Source organism: Nicotiana tabacum, chromosome 21 (genome assembly GCF_000715075.1).
Source record: "Nicotiana tabacum cultivar K326 chromosome 21, ASM71507v2, whole genome shotgun sequence".
In the NCBI taxonomy this organism is placed as follows: domain Eukaryota; kingdom Viridiplantae; phylum Streptophyta; class Magnoliopsida; order Solanales; family Solanaceae; genus Nicotiana; species Nicotiana tabacum.
The window spans coordinates 25750243-25758677 of NC_134100.1; the positions used below are offsets into that span (position 1 = coordinate 25750243).

The 8435-nt window shown below is 37.3% G+C and overlaps 1 non-coding gene across 1 annotated transcript; it reads left to right on the forward strand.

Moving 5' to 3' along the window:
- Window positions 1–6568: 6568 nt before the first annotated feature.
- TRNAT-AGU (transfer RNA threonine (anticodon AGU)) lies at window positions 6569–6642 on the forward strand. Its single transcript has one exon. It is a non-coding gene; the product is annotated as a tRNA-Thr (tRNA).
- The last annotated feature ends 1793 nt before the right edge of the window (window positions 6643–8435 follow it).

Below are 8435 nucleotides of genomic sequence, written 5' to 3' on the forward strand. Positions count from 1 at the left end.
CTCTGATGACTTTATGAACCAATGACTCGGCACCGGAATGATTTCTGCAGGTGCCCTCGTGAATTTCTCATAGAACGTAGTCGGTATCTCCTGGTCCCAAACATTTCGCTAACAGTCCATCGAACGTTCTCCTATATAGTGTTCCATATTCGGCCAATGTGAACAGTGCGGCCTTGTTGCGTAGAATCCTCGATTCTTTCGGATCCGATGGAAGCTTCTCGTTCTTTAGGTATTTGATGTACTTATTTCTCCAATCCTGGGTTAAACTTGTGGAGTTTATTTTGCTGTGTCCTTTTTCGATTACTAACCTCGAAAGTTATACGACAGTCCTCGAGCTAAGATCATCATCTTCGATTGACGACCGCAAAATTGCAAGGGCATCGGCCTTGCTATTTTGTTCTCGAGGCACGTGTTGTAGGGTGCATTCTTTAAATTGATGTAGGGACACTTGTAATTTGTCCAAGTACCTTTGTATTCGATCCTCTCGAACCTCGAAAGTTCTGTTAACTTGATTTACCACAAGTTGAGAGTCACATTTGGCCTCGATGACCTCCGCTCCCAAGCTCTTAGCTAGCTTGAGACCTGCAATCATGGCCTGATACTCGGCCTCAAAATTTTGATAGACTTTCTAATTGTATTACCCGTGGGTAGATTCAAAATGATGCCTAGACTGGACCCCTTCACATTCGAAGCGGCGTCTGTGAAGAGGGTCCACACCCCCGATGTTGTGCCCGATTTTAGTAGTAGTTCCTTTTCAACCTCGGGTATGAGGGCTGGCGTGAAGTCGGCCACGAAGTCTTCCAGGATTTGAGACTTGATGGTGGTTCGACGTTGATACTTGATATTGTACCTGCTGATCTCGACGGCCCATTTAGCCAATCGACCCGAGAGTTCGGTCTTGTGAAAAATGTTGCGAAGGGGATAAGTGGTATAACACAAATTGGTTGACATTGAAAGTACAGTTTTAATTTCCTAGAGGCGCGACCTTGATTTTATCTAGGTTGATTTTGATCCCCCGATTTGATACCATAAAGTCGAGGAACTTGCCCGAACCGACCCTGAATGCACATTTTTGGGTTGAGCTTCATGTTGTACGTTCTCATCATGTCGAAGGTCTCCTACAAATGTTTCAAGTGGTCCTCTACTCGTTGGGACTTAACTTGCATGTCATCAATATAAACCTCTATTGATTTACCTATTTATTCTTTGAACATTCGATTTACTAGGATTGATAAGTAGCACCAGCATTTTTTAGTCCAAACGGCATTACATAATAGCAATAGGTTCCGTATTTAGTGATGAACGAAGTCTTTTCCTGATCCTATGGGTTTATTTGTATTTGATTGTACCCAGAGTAGGCATCGAGAAAACTAAGGATCTTGTGGCCGGCTGTGGCATCGATATTTAGCAAAGGAAAGGAATATTTAGGGCATGCTTTGTTTAAATCTTTGTAGTCTACGCACATTCTACGTTTATTCCCTTTTTTAGGGACTATGACTACGTTTGCTAGCCATTCGGGATATTTTACCTCCCGGATGGACCTTATTTTGAGAAATTTGGTTACCTCGTCTTTGGTGAATGCATGTTTAACCTCGGACTGGGGCCTTCTCTTTTGCTTTATTGGTCAGAACTTTGGATCAAAGCTCAATCAATGGGTAGTAATCTCTGGTGGGATCCCTGTCATGTCAAGGTGGGACCAAGCAAAACAATCCATATTTTTGATAAGGAATTTAATAAGTTTTTCCCTGAGCTAGGGGGTTAACCTCGTGCCAGGTATACCTTTCAATCGGGTAGACAGGTACTCGATCAGTATGATTTATTCCAGCTCTTCGATCGTTGACTTTGTTGCATCAGAATCGTCGGGGATTATGAAGGTTCGAGGTATCATATAATCATCATCCTCGAAAGTTTCCTGCTCCTCCGATCGGGCCGAGGTCGGTGACTGTGGTTGCTAATTGACTTCTTTCTTTCCCTTCGATTCTGATCCCTTTGTTGATAAAAGCACCGATACTGGTACTACTTCATCAATTGCAAACATTTCTTTGGCGGTAGGTTCTTTACCGTACACCTTTTTGATTCCTTTCCGATGTTGGGAACTTCAGGACTTGATGAAGCGTCGAGGGTACTGCCCTCATGTTATGAATCCAAGGCCTTCCGAGCAGCGCGTTGTACATCATGTCACCTTCGATCACATGGAACTTTATTTGTTGGACAATCCTGGCCATATTTACTAGCAAAATAATTTTCCCTTTGATGGTTTCACTTGTCATGTTGAAGCCATTAAGTACCGAGTTGCGGGCACGACTTGATCTTGAACATCGAGTTTCTCTACGACCCTTGATCGAATAATATTTGCCGATCTACCTGGATCAATCAATACACATTTAACTTGAATTTTATTCATAAGGATAAATATTACCAGTGCGTCGTTGTGAGGTTGTTCAATCCCTTTTGCATCCTCGTCGTTGAAAGACAAGGTTTCTTCTGGTAAGTAATCTCGAGTTCGTTTTCCCTCGTGATTGTCACCTTGGTGCGTTTAAATACCGATCCTTGAGGAATGCCGACCCTACCAACGATCATATGAATTACATGTTGTGGTTCTTCCTGTTCATTTTTCCTTTTTGCATCCTTGTCTCTGAAGTGATCTTTAGCTCGGTCACTCAAGAATTCTCGAAGATGACCCTCGTTGAATAAACAAGCTACCTCTTCCCTCGGCTGTCTGCAGTCTTCGGATTTGTGACCATAGGTACCATGGTATTTGCATATTTGATTAGGGTTCCTTTGAGATGGATCGGTTTGTAGGGATCTGGGCCATCTAGTATCCTTGATCCGTCCGATGGCTAATACAATACCCAATGCATCGATGTTGAAGTTGTATTCTAACAGTCGTGGTGCTTCGGTGGGCTTGACATGTTTATCGAAGCCACTTTTACTCATGATCCCTCAGGAGCTCTATCCTCGATCATTCCTTCGACCATTTTGAATAGGATTACGTCATGGGTTTCTATTTCTACAATCTACGTTGTATGGTTGATATCGATCTCTGTTCGATCGGGGTTCTCTATCAATGTCCCTTTGAATTCTACCGATGGGCCTATTTGGGTAAACAGAACCGGAAGGAGTTCCTAATTGATCATCCTCGACCCTAATTTTTGATTGGTATCAATTATGTACATCTGCCCAGGTTACAGCTGGATATTCAATTAAATTTTTCTTTTAGCTGTCGTGATGCAATCGAACTTCGTTCGTTCAAACATTGAGTAAAATCTTGAATAACCCAATCATTTGTGACCGAGGGGAGGTCCATGCATTCTATCTGGAACCGAGATACGAATTCCCTTAGCATTTCATTATCCTTTTGTCTCACTTTGAAGAGGTTCAATTTCCTAGTTGCAACCTTTATCGCTCTGATGTGTGCCTTTACGAACGAATCTGCAAGCATGGAGAAGGAATCGATGGAATTGGGTGGTAAATCGTGGTACCATATCATCGCCCCTTTCGATAAAGTCTCTCCAAACTCTTTTAGCAGAATAGATTCAATCTCATCATCTTCTAAGTATTTCCCATTATTGCACATGTATAGGAAGTAACATGCTCATTAGGGTCAGTGGTCCCATTGTATTTGGGAATTTCTGGCATGCGGAATTTTTTCATAATGGGCTTCAGAGCCGCACTTGGAGGGAAAGGCTTCTGTACGAACTTCTTCGAATACAAATCTTTTAGAATCGGGGGTGCCCCAGGTATTCAGTCCACCCGTGAGTTATATGTTTCTACCTTTTTATCATTAGCCTCGATTTTCTTTTCACCCGATTCGATCCGTTTAGTGAGCTCCTCGAGTATCTTCATAATGGCGGGGTCAGTCCCCGATTCAATGGCATTCGATTTCTACGGTACAGGTTCAGCTCTATGAACAACTTCTTGTAATGTTTCGAGCTCAATTCCGCTTGGTGCTCGATTCTGATTTTGGAGTTGTGCAAGCTATCGCAACTTGTTGAGTCTACAACATTTCGAATATCACTCGAAGTCTAATTCTGCTTTCTTCACCGCTCTGTGCATTCTGATCGGCTGCGCTAGCATCTTTGGGGATGCTATTTCCATGGTCGATGCCCAAATTCCCATTAATGGCAATATGGGAGTTGGCATCGATTGGGTCTACGGCTAGTGGTCCATCGGGGTTGACTGGAGGTACTCCGTTTCCCGGGATGACTGTGTTTTCGTTTTCTCCATAAAGACCAAGGCCGTTGTCAGTATAAGTGGGTGCTACTTGAGAGTTTGACATGTTGATTCCTGAAATCAAAGACACTTACGAGAACAAGCATAAAGTGGTGTGTTTTATAGGAATTGATATCAGGCAATCACTATTATCCTTAGCCCCATGGTGGGCGCCAAGCTGTTTACCCTAAAAACTGGATAACAATTAAACTTATAATGTGGTTTTAAGGATACGTGATTTCACCTAATACCAATTGATAAATGTAAAGATCAGTAATAGAAATTGATGATAAGATGAAGCAAACCAGTGTTACAACGTAATTCATCCCTCGAGCTTGGATGCCCTCGAATAGGTTGGTGCAAGAACAATAAAAAATATGACAAACTGATGAACAAGAGAGTATAATCTAAGAGAAAGTGTTGTATTGCTTTGATACGCCAATGTAAGGTGTCTATAAAATGATTAGAACCCTCTTTATATAGTAGAGGAATCCTATCTATGGTACAATTCTAATTACGAAAGTAAATCCCATGATTAGCCTAAACAACCGCCCTTGATTTGATCTGTTCTGGATTTTCTGCCATGATCTTCGACCGGACACGAATATCTCGCTTTTCTGTTATTGCGCTTTGCTCGAAGTCTGCCTTATTTGGTCTCGATCTCGACAGGCGCCTCATCTCGAACTCGGTACCTTGTCCTCGTGCTCTGGTTTGATCCACTACGAGGCCGATCTTCGATGCAATTCGCTGGTCTCGATCAAATAGTAAAATCGGGCAGACCTGGTTTTAACCGTATACAATGGTCACAAGAAAAACACGTTATAACTTATTCACTTATCTCATACTTACTTCATCTTAAAGTCTCAATTGCTTTTTATTTATTTGTTTGAGAAAATGAAGATTGATAATCATATCTTCTATTTTGATTTTGAATTATAGTGCACCGACATTTTTAATCTTTTGTGACAATAAATCTAAAAATCAATATATAGGAACAAATCTTTGTCCGATTCGAAACAAAACATAAGCTCTTTTACGTTTCTGGTTTATATCAAACAATAAATGCATGCATGATTTGTATTTTTGCACATAAACTTTATCGCTCAAATTTGGTTAGCAAAGATGTTTTCACTTTAATTTATCACTTAGCTAAAGTATATTAACATGGTATACAACAACCGCCGGATTTAAATAAGTAGTATATTCAGATTTTAATAAAGCAATTAATAATCAGACGTCGAGTGACAATACTTGTAAATATTATTATTATTATTATTACTATATCTGTACGTATTGGAATTAGTATATAATATCCTGCATGCAATTGCTGAACAAAGGTGCATAATTTTATACTGTAGTAAACGACCCTTAATTATATTATTGGCTTTTAGTGTTGGCCCTAACGTATGCCTGCATGGAAAGTAGCCCTTAAATTGTTGGCATTTGAAGCAAATCATTCTATTACGATTTTGTTCCATTAATTAAACAGAAAAGCAGATATATTCCCTTCACTTTGCCAAAAGCAGAACAGGTCAATAGTGTAGGACACATGACTACGCATGGAATTCCCCCTTACTGCTTACGTTTAATGGGGACATAATTAATATCACAAATGTTAAGGGAAAACGTAGGGAAAAAAACTGAACAAATCAGTACTTCTTTTGGTCCACTTTAATTAATTTTTTGACTTTTTTTGGTAGTTCATAATATTTAATTTTTTTAGATATCAAGAAGGGATTAAGTTTTTTCTTTCAAAATTACCCTTGGAGCAAAGAATTTTGAGTTTTATTTACAATGAATAAATTAAAGAGATAGTAGAGATTAATATGGTCAATTTTATTACTATTTAACGTTAAAAGTTGGATTCCTAAATATGTGGAAACAACCAAAAAATCAGTTAAAGTGAAAAGAAAGGAGTATTGATTTTGCGACTTTAGGACGTCTTAATTTATTTTTTTTCCAAAAAACAACTCCGGCAAGAAAAGCTGAAGAAGAGGATGTACGCATTTACCCGTGCTATTATTTCTCTTCGTCTTCATCTAATAGTAGGAGTTATAGACCCGAATTTGAGTATGAAAATATGTCACCAGAGAATAACTTTTAGGAAAAAGTTATTAAAAACTCTGGATTATAATTTTCTGAAACAAATAGGTGGTCCCTTGCTTTTAAATGTTTGCACAATAATATTAAAGACGGTTTTTTTAAAAAAAAAAATTATGATTACTTTAGATGATATGCAAAAAGTTGAACTGATGAGTAAATAGGACTAGATGGAGAAATATAGCAGCAATGGAGATTCCTTTTTCAGAATAAAGTAACCAATAATAGTATATAATATTGAGTAAACAAGCAAATAGCTCTCGTAGCTCAGTTGGTTAGAGCACCCGTTTAGTAAGCGGGAGGTCTTGAGTTCGACTCTCAACGAGAGCAATTGATGTTTTCTTTTCCTGGGCGACATTTCAAAAGACATCTTACAGTTTTTTATCCCTCTTTTTAGTTTTCCTGCAGGCAAAACCTCGCTATAGCAAAAATAAGATAACCAACTGGCTGTTGTGAAATTATGCAGAGCTTCTAATTTCACATCTATAACTTTTTTCCATGATAGCTTTTTTTAAATATTTTTATTCAAACATTTTTTTCTCATTTTATGACTTTAGAATATACTTGCTTTTTTAAATCGGCTAAGGCAAAGTAACTGTATACGAAGTCGTTCACCAGCTTACACACCATAAGCAAATTTATCTTTAAGATAGTTACAAAATTAGTCATTATTGAACATAGTTCAACAATAAAGGGAAGGACATTCACCTCGCCCCCACTATATTTATATACAACTAGTCTTAGGGTACGCGGGTTGCGCGTGTACCCTGTCTCGGTGAGTACAAACTTCTAAAAAATATATTAAAATATGTTAAGTTATAAATAAAATTTTAAAAATACAAGTTTTCAAAAACTATGACTATTGATCCTATTTAGCTAATTAATAAAGGAAGCCTCGTAAATTTCCTTAGCCATCTTGATGAGAATGGTGTGATGAGACTTAATGGTCACTTATGTGTGCCTAATGTAGATGATCTTCGCAGAGCAATTATGATAGAAGCTCACAGCTCCGGATACTCAATACACCCGGGTTCTACTAAAATTTTATCTAGTTTTATAATTGCATTACTTCAATTTCAGAAGTAATCATGTGCAAAAACACATAACCCTTGAATATTGAAGAGTTTTTGTATTGTTTTTTTCTTCTTCGTCTTATTGGAAAAGGCATATTCTTAAGGAATACCTTCATCACACCTTAGAGTTTATGTCACACTCTATTCTAATATTTTTTGGAACTACTAATCGTATTTGACAGAAATCACCTCCCAAACTATTACTTTTCCACCAAACGATTCATCGATATCCAATATATTTCTACAACTCTAGGCGATTGTTTCGATCATTTGACGCTTAGCCAAAAACGCTTCATCCCATATTATTACTTTTGCTTTCCTTATAAATTTAGCACTATTTCTCTGATTTGATATATTTGTGACAGTTATTTCAATTATTTGAAGAGGTATATCAAATCTAAAGCAAGTTGTACGATATCATAATAAAATCGTTGTCGGTACACCATTTTCTCTTATTGCTAACAATATCATGCATCTTGATTTGATATTTGCGAGTAATGCATGACATAGAAATATTATTTCGATTCCGTCGGAGGCATCTACAAAGGATAATCCCGCTATATCAGAGTCAATATTTTATAATATAGTCTTGAAAGTTTATTCTTGTTCAGGATTTAGCTTTGACTGTGCTTCCTCAAACACTTGTATGGCCTTCTTAATATTATACTAATCTTTTTTACTTTGTGATCTATTTTTTAAATCTCTAACACTCTTTTTTTGCAATAAATTTATGTACCTTAAGATTTTTTTTTAAACTTGAAAAATAAATTTACTCATATGATGAATTTAAAAAATAATTTAATTGGATTCTCTTGCTAAATAATCAATGGAAAGATTTGATTATTTGGTTTTAACATAAAATATAATTTATTTTCTGTTGATTTAGATTCTTAATATTTGTTCATCTCATTTTTGAATATTTAACCGTGATTATAATTATATCCATCATAAATTTTATTTTTAAAGAGTAAAAAGATCGATAATATTCCACTTTTAGATCTTTATGTTTACAAAATCATTAGTGGTATTGGCTCTTACTAACCTTTTTCT